At 37.7% G+C, this 19,977-nt stretch overlaps 1 pseudogene; it reads right to left on the bottom strand.

Moving 5' to 3' along the window:
* Nucleotides 1-515: 515 nt before the first annotated feature.
* On the bottom strand, nucleotides 516-1,976 carry LOC107695721 (uncharacterized; annotated as a pseudogene).
* Between the last annotated feature and the right edge of the window lie 18,001 nt (nucleotides 1,977-19,977).

The following is a 19,977-nucleotide window of genomic DNA, read 5'->3' as shown; positions in this document are numbered from 1 at the left end:
TCTGAGTACAGGTCTGATAATTGTAAAACTGAAGACATTGACAGAACACAACATACCAAGTAAAGAAACATTTAACTGAAATTTTCTCTAATTTTAGTATAATTGTATCCCATTAATATAAATATGAATTTGCAACACGACAGAAATGACAAAAATATTATTTAAAAATTATTATAGGACTATCGCAATGGCGCCCTCTGGTGGTATGGGTACTTCATGTAAAATCATACCTTGAGCGTGTCTGCAATACACTTAATGGAAATGAAAAAGCGAATGTATGGACGTTTTTGCAACGCTTGGGGATTTTCAAAGAACACTGCAGTTTAGGGTTTTTTAAGGTTTAAGTGGTCTTAAGGATTATAATTAAAATGAGAACAGAGAAAATGCATTAAAACAAAGTAATTTATTATAGTGATAAATTCTTCCTAATAAGTCAAGAACACTGAATGTGTTCTAACATGCATATAACATTCAAGTAACTTTTACTTTGCATTTTTGTGAACATACAGAGTATACTACAGAGTCAGTGTGTAGTACAGCATGAGTATGGAAGCCATCAGATTCAGTAAACTGGAACTCGGGAAACTTTAAGATGATTCTTTAGATTCTTCAGGCAAGCTTTCAACAGAAAGAGAAATTTCAGATCAGTATGTTTATTTTAAATGTGCTCAGTTTATCACAAATTAGTATTTTATGCAATCAAACACATCTTTACTGCTCTCTCTCACTTACCTGACAAGGTCGCTGCAGTTAGAAGAACTTTGAAAGTGAGAATGTGTTAAGGTGATTTCTTTAAAATTATCATTACTATTGCTAACAGTCTTGATGCCCGTAGCTGTAAAAACTTCAGTGGGTGATATTAGCAGATCAATTTCCTCTGAAATACATCCATAATCTTCAAAGCGGATCATAGAACAAGAAGTGATGTTGAAAACAGTCCCAATGTTATCACTGAGACTTGTATCTTCAGTTGCAGCAGTATAGTGCAGTGTTGCTGGAAAAAAAACTCTCAAAACGTACTTTCTCCCCGATTTTGGTGTTATATTCCTTCCCTGTACGACAATGGTTTTTGCCTATGAGTTGCATGGCATCTGTCAGCAGGAAGAAAAGAGATTTGAAAGGAAACTCATCTCGGTTAAGTTGAAATGCCCATGCTAGTCTGAACCAACTTCTTGAATCTTCCATGAAATTTAGGACTAGCTTCTGCATAGCTATGCAGTGCAGCCATGTGCTCCGGTGTACCCCCAGGAATGGTCTTGCTGCATGCTGCATTGCCTTTCCACATCATTTTAAAATCTGGATTGTTATTAAGCTCTGTCTGCACCAGACCTCCACTTTTTGTGACCATTTGCAGCATTTCTTTCTGACAATTCTGGAACAAGTAATCAGCAGCTTCAGGAAGCATGCCCATCTGTATCGCTTCTTCAGTTATCTACACAACCATCTGAAAGCACAATTAAGAATCACAGCCAGAAATTTTGGAGAGAAAAAAAAAGTCTTCTAAGCTTCACAAAATTTGATTTTGACAGAATTTTTTTTTTATTTTGACAGAATTCTTTAAGTAGTGATGATACATGTGAGAGCTTACAGTGTATAAGAGCACCAGGAGAACCACAGGAAACCTCAAACTTCCCATTGTATTATTTGGCGTATGTGCACAAGTCTGGACAAAGACAATAACATGGACAACAGGTACTGTATATATAATCATTTTAGCACAAAATAAACAAAAGCACAAACCCATAAAGAAAACTGCATGATTAACATAAAGCACTACAAATCATGATATCTCAAAAATGGCTGTTGTGCATGATGTATTTAATTTTGTCAGAAACATTTGCCTAAAACCAGTGGTTAAAACCAAAAAAACTAAGCTGAAACAGAAAAAGGCCGTCTTGAGATGCCTGGTATTTTTAAGATCAGTTAAACACCAGGAAAGGTTTTCGGGGCTGTACTCTGCCTTTTCCTTCCTGCATTTTAGTCACTACTGTGATCAGCAAAAAGCAAAGCCAGACAGCATAATAATGTGAGAAGAATTCCATAGTAGAACATTTTTCAAAAGTAGAAAAATTAAACATGAAAAATTAAAAGTAAACATTTGTATAAATAAGGTGGTGGACTAATTGTTAGCAATGTGCAGAGATTATTATTTTTTTTTTAAGTAAGTGTTCTCATTTTGGAATCAAAACCAGTCTTGTTGAAAAATGATACAGAACAACAACCAGTCTAAATTGCCATCCTATACAAAAAAATAATAATAATAATAAATAAATAAAAAACATGATAGATGGCACCATAATCTACTGTAGGCAATGGTTCACAAATGGTCTTTTTGTCCCATATTTGTGCTATTTGACCCTAATTTTTCAATGTTACCAATTTACCATAACCCTAAATCCAATTTAGGTTTTTGAAAAATAAGGTCTCTGATTAGCCTTAGTTCTACCAGAATCATGGATAAAACCTAATACTTATCTAATACTAATAATAGACTTTTCCACTTAAAAATTAACATCATAAAAACTTCTTTAGAGTTCCCATTCTGGTGCAACTCTATGTCCTGTGTAAAATGTATCAAAAACTGCCCCAAAATGCCATACAGAATAACACTGAGTTGTTTTTAAACAATATTCAGTATTTCTTGATAAAGAAAAGAGATGAGTCAGACACAAGTAAGAACCATTAAAGCATGCTAATTAGGAAGATATGACCAGAGAACAATCCAAGAATGGAGGAAGAGAGCCAGACAAGGATCAGAACTGGAGAATGAGAGGAGGAGCTTAACTGGAAAGTTGAGATCTAAATAGCAGGGAGCAAATACAGAGATTAGGTGCGTTCGACTTCATGCGCTGCGCAGTACGATCGGCGGCTGACTTGAAGCAGTGCATGCCGGTTAGAAATTTTGTCCGACTTGAACCGGCGCCGAGGCCACGTCACTGTCACGAGTGACATCAAAGTACCGCGATAGCGTTTCGAGAGCAGCCGGCTCAGCTGGCGCAGCTTTTTAGAGTAGGCTTGTTTGAGATGTGCTTCGCCTTGCCTGAAATGAAGGCGAGAGTAGGCGGCTGCAGTGAGGGGAGGAGTGAAATAAGCACAGTCAAGACGGACAGTTCTGACCTCTGGAAGGGAACAGATACCAACGAAGGACGTAACTCGGACACTTTTCTAACCGGCATGCATCTCGCGGTGATCACCGGTGATCGGTTCTGTGCAGATTTTGCTCATCTCAAACAAGCCTAGTGTTTGCAGGAGCGCTGATGACGACACACTATGAGGAGTGGTATGAGGTGTGCTTTATGCATTTACTTTGCTAACTAAGCAATCAGTAGTGTCGATCTTTGCGTACCTTGCCGTGAGCAGAAGCGGTGACCAATGACGTGTGATAAGAAGCACAACACTTTCGTCGCCCCCTTTCTCGTGTGAGAAGCTGCGTGAGAAGATACGTGAGAAGCTATGTGACGTCTGCGCCGTGTCATCTGCAGTGCCTTTTGCCAGTTCTGTGTGTTATTTTGTCAAATGTCTTAAGTGCTATAGATTAGAGTGTTTTTTTTGTTTGTTTGTTTTGTTTTGTTTTGTTCTGAGCAAAAAGAAATAAAAAAACTGTTATAACATTTTCGCACCTCCAAATCCCCGAATATTTCATAATCTTCAGAATGTTGACGAAAATATGACGAGTAAAATTAAAATTACACTGCAATATTAGCTAATCAATGAACTTACAAAGTCAGAAGTGCTTATAACTTAAAAACAACAACCAGGAACAACCAATTCACAGCTTTGTAAGCACAATATATTGCTAAGATCATGGCAGTATAATCCAAATGGAAAGACAACATTTTTATGAGTTTAAGAGTTTTGTCCCCAAGAAAACCGTTAATCGAAAAATGGCTTAATGCATTAACACAGCTAAATCCAAAGACCAAATTCTAAATTAAAGATTCATTCATAATGTAAGCAATGGACTATGAGTAAAAACTTCAATCATGTAATGTTTTACTAATTAATTAGTTTAGAAATGATAATATTCTAGGCTATATATTATACTGGAATGCATAAATACACACATTCCAATTTTTTAAATGATTTCTCCAAAGTTGTCCTCATTTTAAAGATATTTTATGTTCTCATTCATAAAACACAAACACATCATATAATTAACTCTAGTGTCACAGTGTGAACTCACACTGATTGTGAAAATAACACAATTATCCATAAGCAAGCATTCAGTTGCAAAACTGATGACACACCAGTCAGAATCTCAGGATAGTATAAACAGGAGCACAGGTGACTGCTTTAAAAATGCATCAATGCATTCTAACAACTTGATAAATTATGTTAACAATGTTTAACATTGAATTAAAATGATAAAAAAAATACATTAAATGTGACCGTCAATTTTACCTTTTTTTTTTTTTTTTTTTACCTGTTTTTGCAGAGCTGAGTCTGAAAGACAACTTCCTAAGGGAGGTAGAGAAAGTGTTTTGTCAGAAGACCAAAAAAAATATTTTTGTACTATATACTACTGTAATGAAATTTGGCCAATTTATTTATGAACACTATACTGTATTATGTTACATACCTATTTGATATTTAGTTATTTTGTTTTTGAACTTTACTTCTCTTGTAAGTAATCTACTTCATTTACTGTAAGATCACTTAGTGTAATGAAAATTGATGTTTCATAAAGCTTATTGTTGTATTTTATTCTCTCTACATTTGTCATTTATGTTGTATACCAAGATATTGAGCTGCCAAATAATTCCTGAATCCCAATAAGAGGTTTTTGTTACAGTGTTCTGAATTGATCTCGCTAGTGTTCACTAGGCAGGGAAGTTGTCTGTGTATTTGTACTGTAGGTTTTGTCATCTGAGGCCAAAGTTTGATGTTAGTAGAAGTAAGGGTTTTTGACTGGAGTATTTGATTTTGACATGGAAGTTTGTACAAGTTTGTTTGTTACTCAAATGTGTTTATAGTTGTGAGAAAGTGGTGAATTGTTTCATGAATTGTGTGTTAGTAATCGAGAAAAACTAAGACAGCATTTAGGAAAATTTAAACAATTGGAAAATCTTTGGGATAAGCAATGTACACTGATTATATAAAACTATACTGTCAGTACATCATAGTTAAATGAAATTGTTATATGCATTTATTTCTGTTCAAAAGTGTGGAAATTTATTTTTTAAAATAAGCTTCAAATAGGCCTATTCTTTATCCTGTTGCTTTTTCTAGTGGACAACATTAATATCACAGCTTTTAGCCTCGGGTTATGTTATCACATAGGCTTTGATAATAAAATAAACTGCATAAATCATTGAGGTTTTTTTTCTTTGAGCACTCATTATAATTCACTTTTCAAGCAATATCACCTATTCAGTGACTAACATGGAGCGTCTAAATATATTCACAGTTACAGTTTAAATAAAATAATACAATATAATAATATAGGCTAATGTTAATCGGAGCACATATGAACTTACTGGAAATAGTTAATACAACACGTCTCTAAAGAAAAAAATAATACAGTAGACCTCATTTCTGAAAATTAGATAATTGTATGATTGTATGAGGCCTATATGTGGAATTTTTACATTAACTTCACGCAATATAACATGATTTTATTATCGTAATTTTTACTTTATTCTTAAAATATTATGATGTTAATCTTATTTATTTAGTTATTTTTCAACGTGGCACAAAAATGCTGCAGTATAGGCTACTGAATGCAAACACAATTTTGGCTCAGCGGCCAAACAAACAAAAAAATTAATAAAAAACAAACAAACAAAAAAGTAAAAAATAGTGAGGGCATATTTTAATTATTTGTTAATAAACAAATTTTTAATAGAATGTTTATTAACAAATAGAAATAGAATGTTTTCTGAGTCAATGTTGCAAAAATGAATTTGACGAACCTGACTTGCCATCTCCTCATTGGACGTGCCTTTAGGAGTAGACCCTTTGCAGTTCCGAATGATGTATACTCTTACCTTTATGAGCAAAAATGACGGCGTATTTTACATTTTCCACTGTTATTAAAAGAAATGCAAGTGATCGCGCTGGCATGTCCAGCAAAGGCCGCTTTAACTTCCAATCTCCGCACAAACGATTGGATATGCGCCTAACAGCGCTAATTTATCTAGGTTAAATGTTTAAATTAATACTGTGAAATGCATTTAGAGTTTTATGTCTGTTTATTTTAGGCAGGTCGTGTTGGTTTGAGAAGGCTAAATTGATCAACCATAATACTCAACTCACTGTCTGCCGCTGCCACTTGGTCGTTCCTTTAAAAAACAAAAACTTGAATTTAACAAACATAAAATGTTCCAAACATATTTCTAAATTAACTTTATAAAGAAACAAAAAGAAATATGACCACTTTGCCATTAAAAACCAAAACTGAACTATTTTAATAGCTGTGTAATGGGGAAGAGAGAGAGATAAAAGGGTATGCACGTACGCACTGAAATATAAAACAAATAGAAAAGGAAAAAGTGTTTTTATATATATAATAATTCAACACTGTGTCGTCAGAGTTGGTATGTGGCTTTATCAGACACTTGCACTTGAGGTTTTGCTGACAGTTTGAGGATCCATAGCGTTAAAAAGTTTAGTGACAAGCTCTTTTGAATGCTTTTCATTGGTTAAATATGTGTAAAACCCTCAAACAGACATAAGGAAGGCCAATAGCAGTGATTTAAAACAATAATAACGAAATATAATAGAGAGTTTGGATTTTCCACGGCACACCTGACTGGGCTAGGGTATGGCGACTGCCATACGGAAACTCTGCCCCTGGGACAAAGCCAAATGATTATCAATGTACTTATTCACACGTACATTATCCAGACGCTTATCCACATGTAAGTTATCCAGACGCTTATCCACACATACCTTATCCAGACGCAAAGTTAAAAAAATCCTTTCTTTGCTACGTTGCCGCCACGCCTCCGTGCAGTTTGAGCGCAGCTCCGACACGTGACCGTGACGTCTGACGCCTGAATACTATGGGATTTTGGCCAGATGGCTGGCGAGCGTATACACGTTAGTTCTCCTCTCAGTTTGCTTAGCAATCAGCAAAAAGTGCATATATCACACCCCATAACAGGATTACCTGCCGGAGTTGACAGTCGTGTACTTTTACGTGTGAGAAGAGTACGTCGCCTCCACAGACACGTGATAAGTACGTCGTTGAGAAGTATGTCGCCTCCAGGCTGACGCCAAATACCTCAAATAGTGTTCAATTAAATTATTTTCGGTTTTACATTATTATTTTACTACAAACTATACACCATCAACAGAGCTGAAAATTAATTGTATTTTCACAATAACATCAACTTTACAGACACATAAATTCACTAATTATTTAACATATTATTCTAATATGTGCCATTCTGAGGTTTTACTTTTGATATATTGGTTATGTTAATCATTTTACTTAACACTCAGGTATGGTGCTCACAGTTGTGCGAATACATTAGCTCAGGAGATGAGTCGATACATCATGTTGTTCAAGAGAAGGTGATGAAACGGTATTTTAATAGAATTGTTAAAGAAGTGTATAAACAATGCAGGTGCATTTTGAAACATTAAATTGCGCTGTCACTAACGATTATTTTGTTAAATGAGCAATCTACTGATGATTTGGTATTTTATAGACTTAAATGAACAGTAGCTTAAACTGTAAATCTTTAAAAATAGACTTAAAATATCTGTAACGATGAGGCAATAATAATTGGTTTAAATAAAACATCAAAAGTGAGTAATCATATGGTTTCATTGAACAACACTGTTAAAATACATTAAGAAATGTACATCTAAACCAGGGGTGGCGAACGTCGGTCCTGGAGAGCCGCAGCCCTAGCGTGATGGATTGTAGCGTAGCCTACGATTTAAAGCGTAGCCTACAAAATAGCCTATTGGTTTTAAAAACATTAGCCTTTATAGACATAGTGTTTTAGTGAAGAAAACGTTGTACTTATTCAAACATCATTTATTATTTACCCTTGCATTGCGAACAAGCCGAGATCTGTCTCCAGGCTGCGCGCTTTGTTCTGAATGGAAGCAGGGTGAAGTTAAGAGGTTTTGCTGACAGTTTGAGGATCCATAGCGTTAAAAAGTTTAGTGACAAGCTCTTTTGAATGCTTTTCATTGGTTAAATATTTGTAAAACCCTCAAACAGACATAAGGAAGACCAATAGCAGTGATTTAAAACAATAATAACGAAATATAATAGAGAGTTTGGATTTTCCACGGCACACCTGACTGGGCTAGGGTATGGCGACTGCCATACGGAAACTCTGCCCCTGGGACAAAGCCAAATGATTATCAATGTACTTATTCACACGTACATTATCCAGACGCTTATCCACATGTAAGTTATCCAGACGCTTATCCACACATACCTTATCCAGACGCAAAGTTAAAAAAATCCTTTCTTTGCTCGCCACGCGCCACGCCTCCGTGCAGTTTGAGCGCAGCTCCGACACGTGACCGTGACGTCTGACGCCTGTGGGATTTTGACGCTTATCCACATGCACGTTATCTAGACGCAAAGTAAAAAAAATATTTTTTTTGCTACGTCGCCGCCACGCCTCCGTGCAGTTTGAGCGCAGCTCCGACACGTGACCGTGACGTCTAACGTCTCACATCTTACGTCTGACGCCTGAATACTATGGGATTTTGGCCAGATGGCTGGCGAGCATATACACGTTAGTTCTCCTCTCAGTTTGCTTAGCAATCAGCAAAAAGTGCATAAATCACACCCCATACACAAGACGCCTAGATAAATACGTCGTATCTATGTACGTCGCCTCACAAGACGCCTGATACATACGTCTCTCACAAGACACCTGATACATACGTCGTCTCAATGTACGTCGCCTTAAAATGCCTGATACATACCCCATGTATGTCGTTTTTAAAACCATTTAAATATTTGCAGTAGATGTAGGCTATTGCTTTCACTGTAATTAGTTAACTTATTCCCACAAGGGACAATAGTGTGTAATAATTATATTTAATGTTTATATATATATATATAATATTACCTATGTCTTGTCAGTCACTCTGTTGCACCGTGGAGCTTCTGTCACTAAAACAAATTCCTCATGTGTAAACATACCTGGCAATAAAGCTCATTCTGATATATTTGAAGTTAAATTAAACATGTTTTGAACATTAAAGGGATGCTGTTTTACTTGGACACTATAGCCCAAGATCCCACGCACATTTTTTCTTTCTTCCTTGTTTTTCACGTGATCTCACCTTAATTTTCTTTAGGATGATGTGGAGAACAGGTTATTCTGAGCAAACATGCTTAGTTTTATTTATATAGTTTATCTTTTTAGGCAAATAAGATGTTACAAAAAGTATTGCCAGTAAAAAAAGATGGCAGAAATTATAGTTTCTTTCATTTGTTACAACAACGGAATACTAACATGGTAACTTCTGACCAAAAAGAGGGGCAATTAAGAAAAATTTTTTAGCCATTCACATTTCCCAAATTTGAGCAAGTAGGCTATTGCTTTGAAAATAACAATCAAATCAAATCTTCACTTGGATTAAATGGATTCTTCCCTTCTGTTCCTTCTAATCACATCCAGCGCAAATTTCTGTACACTGTAATATTTTCTTCCACTATTATGCATGTCCCACCTGACCTGCCATTTCTTCATCATTTCATTTTTGATCATTGCCTTAACAACTTCTTTACCAAAGGGAATGTTTATAACATCCAGGATGTTTCGCACCAGCACTGCACATTATGTCTCGCTCATCAACACACCTGATTCAACTCTTCAGCTCATTAGAGACTGCAAGACCTGAAGTGGGTGTATGTCAGATAAGGGAGAGATACAAAATGTCCAGACTCCAAAACATAAAATGGGAACATGGTTGGGAACCCCTGCTGCACTACAGCAGTGGGTGGAAGAAATAACCAGAAAGATCATAATTTGTATAGACAAGGGGACTCCAACCCAGCTCCTGGAGAGCTACTGTCCTACAGACTTCAGTTCCAACCCTGCTCCAGCACACCTGTCTGTAATTATCCATCAACCCCAAACACCTTGATTAACTGCTTCAACAACTAATTAAAGTATTAATACAATTGAGATCAATTATCTACTTCAGGTTCTGTTTGGCTCAGCGCTGTCTATAATTTTATATTAATTACTGTTTTATTTAATACAAAACTTTTCTTTTTCTGTAATGCAACCTCTTGAGTTAGTAAAAGGATAGGCTATATATGAATCGGCAGGTGAATGTGCCAAGGAGACCAAAGGAAAGTTTTATTATTATTATTATTATTATTATTATTATTATGGTTCTTGTATTTTTGTTATTCATGTTGGAATATTAGCTTCAACCAGTATATGATTTTAGGCATTGTGCAGTCCCCACATTTTGGGCTAGCCTAATTTAAATTCATGTTGAGATTCTTTTTTTATTATTATTATTATTCTTGTTCTTGTATTAATGTTTAACAACATTGAGTGTCTATTTTGTATTTTTCATGTCTTCATAGTAAACTTTTGTAGCCCACAATAAAATATGGTTTAAATGAGTATAGCTGAATACAAAACGTATTGATTCAAAATAAAACATGACATAATAAATATAACATGATTTGAATGAGAAATGGTTGTTTTGGTGAGTTTTGACACATTGTGCCACAATTCTATTGTTTTGTTTTTATTTTTTGTTAAATGTCTTGATATAACGTATTATTTTTTACTTTGAGTTTGGTCATTTCTGATTATTACTAAAAATAAATGGGAAAGAAGACTTTACTTGTATTACTTTTTGTCATTCGCAAGATTTTCCTTCATCTGAATACCTGTGTCTAAGATCTGGTCTCCAGTCTAATTTTATTATTTTTATATATTCATAATTGTATATTTCCCACTCCGTGAGAACCTACAACTCCAATAGCTTATGTATTGCATTTGGGTACATGCAGGTGCTACATATTGGATCACAATATGAACATATCCTGAATTTTATTCTTAATATGTTTTATGCAGCTACTATTCTGACAACCCAAAACTTCGAACGATTCAATTAGTAATTATGATGAACTTAAGAGATTATAGAAACGATTCAATTAGTAATTATGATGAATTTAAGAGATTATAGACCACTCCCCACAACATATAATAAAGCAATGTATATCTATCATTACCATTCACTGTTTTCCTAAACGTGAGCAAGCAGAGTACAAACAGTGTCTTCAATTAATGATTAAAAACAGCAAAATGCTGAGCAAACAAGAAAAAAAAAACATTGGAAAAAACACAAGAAAACAGATAAATATGTACAGCTGAGCTGTACAGTAAATATGAATGGTTTCAAGAGTTTTCACAATTTCTCTGCAATAAACCATTGTGTTTATTTTAAGAAATCTCAATAATCATATTTTTGAGGGACATGGTAAAGTCTTCCATAAGTCTCCTTTTAATTTTTATTTTCCAAAGAAGAAAGAAAAAGAAATACGTGTTTGGGACAACATAAACATCTCTATCCCTTTAACCCTCTGGTACTGTTCTGTTCAACAGAGTTGAGTTTGTGGCAAAACCATTTACAGTCCTTGTATTATTTTATTCTATGCTTGGTACTTTTTTTCCCACAATAACTTGCATTTGGGAATGTGGACAAAACTTGTGCTGTTGAAATTATTTGTAGCAACTTAAAAACATACGCCAGCAACACATGAGAATGCATCAATATATTTATAAATATATAAATGTTTAAGGTTTCAAAATAAAACTTTAAACTGTTGGCTGTTGGCTGTAGCATTTCTATCATAAATATGTGGCCAAACATTACAGATTAAATGCAATTAAACATTAGATAAACAATGGTTTGCTCGTGATGTAAAGTGTAACAACAATCGTCAGGCCGCTGGCGTCCTCTGCTGGCATTAGTTATATTACATAAAATACGTAAGTTTATTGTTTATACATTTCTTAATGTATTTTAATAGTGTTGATCAGTAAAACAATATGACTACTTACTTTTGATACTTTATTTCAACAAATTATTATTGCCTCATTATTACATGTATTTAATTCGTACTAAAAGTTATTGTTCACTTATCTTAATTACCAAAAATATATAAATAAAATCTTTAGCAGATGATTAACCAAATAATCATTACTGACAGCCCTAGTTAAAACATTTGAAAATGAACCTGCATTGTTTTGAAATTTGTGATTAGAATAGTATTTTCCTGTCATATATTTTGCCATTGTTGATTTCTTGAAAATAATAGGCTATTAAAATGACTTCATCTCCTGAAAACAATATCGCATATAGTCTGATATTTTGAGCTAATGTATTCACACATTGTATAGTCAGCTGTGTTAATTAAAATTCTTACCACCATCAAAAGTAAAAGCTCAGAATTACATATCCCAGAATATTATGTTTATAGATTATAATTATTAAATTTATGTGTGTATATTTGAAGTTGTTGTAAATAATCGTCAACATAACATAAAATTGTGACTTTGATGGTGTATAATTTGCACAGTCATTAATCTCCAAGAGAAAGTGAATGAATTATTTTTTTAATTATTATGTTTGTAAACAGTACAGAGATTACATTAATGACATACAGCTTTGTATGCAATACACAATTTGTATCAAGGATATATTCAATGTCATCAGAACACAGGAAAGTAAAAGAAAAAAGTTAATGATTGATAATAAGGATAACAAAGAAAATAAGAAAACCTAGAAAAAAACATAAGATATTAAGTTATTGTGGTGCCGACGTACTTCTCCACTATGGACGGTGGATACTTTCACATGCGTGGGCGGCATTAGGCCTATTTTAGTTTGATTATGATATATTATTGATTATACGTTGCTATCTTTACCTGAATCAAGCCGCGCGTCGCATCGAATCTTCTTTTGGGCCTGGGGTAATTTCCAGGCTTTACTGAATAGGCTGCGCTGAGCGTGGGTGTGAGGCGAACACAATGCAGATAAGGAGCTCAGACGATAAAGACTGTACAGTACCTCTTGTTGCACACGAATGAAATAAAAACACATTTGTTTTCAAATGTTTTATTTAAGTAGACCCTTTCAAGTTGTCTATGCATAACGAGGTGCGGCAGAAAGCGCACCCTCTTATTTTACAAAAGCAATTTGGAACTTTTTTTGTTGTTATAGTGGCCTATATTTCTTTTCTCTGTTACCACAATGCACAATGCAAGGTATCGCGCCGGCGCCGCCGACCCGAGAAGTGCAGTGTTGCGCTTTATGAGATGTATATTGCAATATAGCCTATGCAACAGCCAAACAGTATGAAGAAACGTTGTGACTTTAAATAACCTTTGACTGAATGGTTCTTTGTGGAACCAAAAATGGTTCTTCTATGGCATCGCTTGAAGAACCGTTTGAAGCACCTTTATTTTTAAGAGTGTAGGCCTAATTTGCAGAGCGGTACATCAGATGCACTCTTATTCTGCTTGATGGGACAGACAGTAAAGACACGCTGAGTTGAAAAGTGGCGTTTCAGGGCCGCTCATGCACAAATGCATTAGCTCATTTTTTATCCACGAACAAAAAAACCCGAAAAATCTAGCTTAATTTTCGTTTTTCCGTTCTTCAGACATACGAAAAATCTAGCTTAATTTTTGTTTTTCCGTTCTTCAGACAGAACGAAATAATAAAAGCTAGTGATGATGATGATGATGATGATGATAATAATAATAATAAAATCAACCTGTTTGTCATTTCTCTTTATTTCTTTTTGTTCGTATTTAGATTTGTTGTTAAATCAAATTTGAGTCACTCAAATAAAGAAATATTCCAAGCCCAGAATCGGTATTATTCAAAAATAACTTGTTAAGAGTCAGCCACGCCTACCTAAAACGGCTCGTTCTAACGCCCCAACATATCTACATCACTATGTGGAAATATTAGCATATTGCTGCCCAAATGTGCACGCAAAGAAAGAAGGCGTGGTTTCTGCAGATGCTCGTTAATGTCAGGTCTGCGGCAACAGCAGTGCAGACAATCACTTAGCTCGCTCACATAATGTAATCTATAAAGGAAAATCATATTGTTTTTTATCATACTGTTTTATTGTTTGTTGGCAAAAAGTATGATAAAGACGTGGAATCGGCCTATGTTCAATGTTATACAAAAAGTTACTTTGTACATAAATATTTCCTATCAGTTCGCAGGCACTTCTTCCACTAAAAAAACAATCTGTGGTAAATTAGTCTGGTCTGGTTCTGTTCATCATTGATTGGGTGAGAGCAGTTCAATACTACTGGCTGTGGAAATCAGTGGGCGTGGCTTATTATACTACAAGGAAAACGCCTTAAATAACACGCTTTTGTGCAATCAGAACGGCGTTTTTTACAGAGTCCTGTGGCAAGCCGCACGGCGTTAAAAGCGGCGCTTTTTACAAACACTAAAACGCCGTTAAATACAGCGTTTTTTATGGTTTACGTGCATTTTTTACGGCGTCTGCTATCAGGACGGCGTATTTGACGGCGCTAATATTGTTTAAAACGCCGTCAAATATGGCGTTTTGTATGTAAACGCGATTTATCTATAGCGTAAATGTGAAGCTCTTGGCTTGCCATACTCTACTGAATTGGTGTCATGCGTCTGTGTTGCGACGTACTCCTCTATGGCGTTGGTGTCATGCGTCTGTGTTGCGACGTTCCCCTTCTCACACGTAAAAAGTACACGACTGTCGACTTCGGTAGGTTATCCCCGGCACGATCCACTCCCCATAACTTTGGTCACCAGATTACATTGCAGTTACGTAACAGTCACGTAATTTTGTTAGCTGGGATTGTCCGGTGAGGTCCGGTTGGGGAGTTAGGGAACAGTCTCATATCGCATAATCTTATTAACTGTTCATCTCCTGAACTGCAACTTTCTTTACCACGCTATTCAGCGCCAATCCTGCCGTGCAGTCAATTTCACAGGTTAAGGTTAGGGTCAGGTGTGGGGTAGGTTTAGGAGCATAGTTGTTACTTTCTCCGCTTCAGCGATTTCCGGCGGCAGCGTAACAGTTTGTCAATTCATGTTCGTGCAAGGGAAGAGACAGACAAAATTACCGATGCATGCCATTTATTTTACTCGTTCTCATGTTGTCAGGTTCACAGTGCAAAACAGCTTCCGGGTGGACTGACTTGACTTAACTTGTAAGCGGAATACAAACTTTCTCCCTCCGTTCTCAACTGCACAGCACAGAGTGAGGGCACGTCGCTCCAGCACATTTCACACTGAACTACATTACGCATAATGCATCTCACTCTGGACTACAACTCCCGTACATAGCTGTCTTAAAGAGGCAACTCCTTTTTCCTCTCCCGCAACACTACCCCCACTCTGGATGGTGATTAAACTTAACACCACTCCAGCACCATGGCATGACTGATACAAAATACATCACACACATTAACAAGGATATTACCATAGATTCACAGTGTTAATAGAAGGTAAAAGTACATTCAACACAATGTCTACCCATATTTCTTTTTTTCATGTTCGTTTCTCTCTTCTTTTCTTTTTTTTTTATCAACAGTCCGTAGGCAGCTCCATTGTCAAAGCACACAGTCCATTCAAGCAACTCCGCTCAATTGAGGCACTGGCCGATATATTCCAACCCCACGTGACGGGGTAAACAGTCCATAAGGTGAAAGGATAGCACGGTGCTGGGAGGGGTTAAAGAGTAGCTTTGTAAAGGGGGGTCTTTTTGGTCTCTGAGTTCTGTTGAAAGACACACCTAACCTACAGTGCATTGTTGTCTGGTATGTCACTCCCCGTTTGGCATCAGCTGAGCTTCAGCTTTCTTCGAGAGCCGGAAATAATAGTGTTTTTTTTGGCAATTAGGGTTCCTGGAATAGATGCCCGGACCTCTAAATTAGTAATGCTGGGAGGAACATCTGCTCTGGGGTTTTGAAAGCTAGAAACACTGATTATAACAGACAGCAGAGGTCAGAAAAATGGCTGTAGGTGACCCGTGCCTTTTCTGGTGTTATTACTCCATTTACTTTAGAAACATTGGTCTTCCATCTTTTATTACCACTTTTGTGTTTGGTTATAAGACCGTAACCGAGCTAACCAAAGGATATGAGAGTTATGTAATTGCAGTGTAATCTGATGACCAAACTTTTGTCATGGCAATGTTGTGGCAATCGGAAACGTGAAATTCGTTGCCACAATACAACTTTGTGACATTTGTCAGTTTAGCAGTTCAGTAATTGTGGCATTGTACAATGTTGTTGTGGATGGATGGTTTTGTGTTCGTTTTTTTTTTTTTTTTAATCAACAGCCCGTATGCAGCTCCATTGTCAAAGCACACAGTCCATTCAAGCAACTCCGCTCAATTGAGGCACTGGCCGATATATTCCAACCCCACGTGACGGGGTAAACAGTCCATAAGGTGAAAGGATAGCACGGTGCTGGGAGGGGTTACAGAGTAGCTTTGTAAAGGGGGTCCTTCGTTGAAGCAATAGTAATTCAGTCCCAACATGACTAGTGAGGTAGTTAGTTAAGGCCAGCTGAGTGACCGACTGACTTCTCCACTACTGGCCTGCAGAAGGAAAAGAGGAAAACAGCCGTTGCATACAAATGAAACAACTCAGGCTTAATTAAACATACACTTGGCTTGTTTTCTTAACAAAATGGTAAACAACAAAATCCACCCGGGTTACAAAAAGGGAACACATAAAATAATATTTTCCACAGATGACATGCATCAATTTTTTTTTTTAACAATTGTTGAACAATAACAAATTGCCAACAAAATATTCTTTCTTTCTCTTTTTTTCCCTTAAGTCTTTAATAATCAATTAGTCCAGTCCCCAAACCTCCTCGGTGATCTCCTGACTCGTTGCGGCCTACCCCTCATTTGGCCGTTAACAGTCCCTGTTAAATCCTGTTACACCGTGCTACCTTCTCTCCACTGCACATCCTGTGTCCTGCTCAGTTATCGGCACACTGGTGTCATCCATGAGAGGCATGCTGTCTGGGCCACCGGAATTTCTGGTTTCCTCCGTGAAGAGACAAGACAGATCCAAGTCAAGTTCAGCTCCGTCGACTCCCAGGTCTGAGGCAAGAACTTCCTGAGGTTGCCAAACTTCTGAGTCTTTAAACACCCAGCTGTTCTCCAGGGGTTGCCGAGAATGGTATGGTTTGAGCTTGTCATGGTGAACGACTTTTACTTTGGTCCTCGGGTTTCTCTGGATCCGGTACACTAAGTCGTCCAGATGTCCCAAGATAAAGTAAGGACCATCGTAGTTGGGGAGAAACTTCCTGATTTTGTTTTTCACTCGCTTCGTTCCCTTGACAAGGTACCACACCGCATCACCGACTTTGTAGCGTGTCCTGGCTGCTCTCTTGTCATACTGCTTTTTAGCACGGTCCACTGATTGGCCAAGTGCATCCCTTGCAACTTGATGTGCCAACTCCAACCTTTCTCTCATCTGAACCACATATCGTGGGAATGATCGAGTCAGTGTGTCGTTGGGGGGCTTTCCTACGACCAGGTCAGTGGGCTCCGTTATCTCCCGGCCGAAGAGCATCATGTTTGGGGTAAATCCAGTCGAACTGTGCTTGGTCGCTCGGTAAGCCATCACAGCGTAGGGACCCATCAGATCCCATTCCCAATGACATCGCTCAGAGGTTGTGGCTAGGATTTTCTGTAGAGTGGCATTAAATCGCTCGACCTGCCCATCTGAGATCGGAAAGGCATTGTACGGGTCTTGTCAACGTCGAGCAGCTCATACATTGTTTGCTACTCTGCCACAGTAGCAGCCTGGTCGTTGGTCAGGGGGTACGCTTCCACCCATTTGGTGAAATAATCTTGCACTACAAGAATGTAACGATTGAAGCATCATTTGTTGCAATTTTTGTCTCATAGCTAACACAATCGATTACATTAGTTTTAGTTGACGTCCCCGAATTCCGCTCCCACAATTCTCTCACCAGGCACAACGGTCCCTGCTGTTACTTTCTCCGCTTCAGCGATTTCCGGCGGCAGCGTAACAGCTTGACAATTCATGTTCGTGCAAGGGAAGAGACGGACAAAATTACAGATGCATGCCATTTTTTTTACTCGTTCTCATGTTGTCAGGTTCACAGTGCAAAACAGCTCCCGGGTGGACTGATTTTACTTAACTTGTAAGCGGAATACAAACTTTCTCCCTCAGTTCTCAACTGCACAGCACACAGTGAGGGCACGTCTCTCCAGCACATTTCACACTGAACTACATTACACATAATGCATCTCACTCTGGACTACAACTCCCGTACATAGCTGTCTTAAAGCGGCAACTCCTTTTTCCTCTCTCCCGCAACACTACCCCCACTCTGGATGGTGATTAAACTTAACACCACTCCAGCACCATGGCATGACTGATACAAAATACATCACACACATTAACAAGGATATTACCATAGATTCACAGTGTTAATAGAAGGTAAAAGTACATTCAACACAATGTCTACCCATATTTCTTTTTTTTTCATGTTCGTTTCTCTCTTCTTTTTTAATTTTTTTTTTTATCAACAGTCCGTAGGCAGCATTCAAGCAACTCCACTCAATGTGCCTCACTGGCCGATATATATTCCAACCCTACGTGACAGGGTAAACAGTCCATAAGGTGAAAGGATAGCACAGTGCTGGGAGGGGTTAAAGAGTAGCTTTGTAAAGGGGGTCCTTCGTTGAAGCAATAGTAATTCAGTCCCAACATGACTAGTGAGGTAGTTAGTTAAGGCCAGCTGAGTGACCGACTGGCTTCTCCACTACTGGCCTGCAGAAGGAAAAGAGGTTAACAACAGCCGTTGCATACAAATGAAACAACTCAGGCTTAATTAAACATACACTTGGCTTGTTTTCTTAACAAAATGGTAAACAACAAAATCCACCCGGGTTACAAAAAGGGAACACATAAAATAATATTTTTCACAGATGACATGCATCAATTTTTTTTTTTAACAATTGTAGAACAATAACAAATTGCCAACAAAATATTCTTTCTTTCTCTTTTTTTCCCTTAAGTCTTTAATAATCAATTAGTCCAGTCCCCAAACCTCCTCGGTGATCTCCTGACTCGTTTCGGCCTACCCCTCATTTGGCCGTTAACAGTCCCTGTTAAATCCTGTTGCACCATGCTACCTTCTCTCCACTGAACATCCTCTGTGTCCTGCTCAGTTATCGGCACACTGGTGTCATCCATGAGAGGCATGCTGTCTGGGCCACCGGAATTTCTGGTTTCCTCCATGAAGAGACAAGACAGATCCAAGTCAAGTTCAGCTCCATCGACTCCCAGGTCTGGGGCAGGAACTTCCTGAGGTTGCCAAACTTCTGAGTCTTTAAACACCCAGCTGTTCTCCAGGGGTTGCCGAGAATGGTATGGTTTGAGCTTGTCATGGTGAACGACTTTTACTTTGGTCCTCGGGTTTCTCTGGATCCGGTACACCAAGTCGTCCAGATGTCCCAAGATAAAGTAAGGACCATCGTAGTTGGGGAGAAACTTCCTGATTTAGTTTTTCACTCGCTTCTTTCCCTTGACAAGGTGTCACACTGCATCACCGACTTTGTAGCGTGTCCTGGCTGCTCTCTTGTCATACTGCTTTTTAGCACGCTCCACCGATTGGCCAAGTGCATCCCTTGCAACTTGATGTGCCAACTCCAACCTTTCTCTCATCTGAACCATATATCATGGGAATGATTGAGTCAGTGTGTCGTTGGGGGGCTTTCCTACGACCAGGTCAATGGGCTCCGTTATCTCCCGGCCGAAGAGCATCATGTTTGGGGTAAATCCAGTCGAACTGTGCTTGGTCGCTCGGTAAGCCATCACAGCGTAGGGAACCATCAGATCCCATTCCCAATGACATTGCTCAGAGGTTGTGGCTAGGATTTTCTGTAGAGTGGCATTAAATCGCTCAACCTGCCCGTCTGACTGAGGTCGGAAAGGCGTTGTACGGGTCTCGTCAACG

This window comes from Sinocyclocheilus anshuiensis, unplaced genomic scaffold (assembly GCF_001515605.1).
Source record: "Sinocyclocheilus anshuiensis isolate Anshui unplaced genomic scaffold, SAMN03320099.WGS_v1.1 scaffold517, whole genome shotgun sequence".
Classification (NCBI taxonomy): Eukaryota; Metazoa; Chordata; class Actinopteri; order Cypriniformes; family Cyprinidae; genus Sinocyclocheilus; species Sinocyclocheilus anshuiensis.
This window is presented reverse-complemented; position numbering and strand designations above follow the sequence as displayed.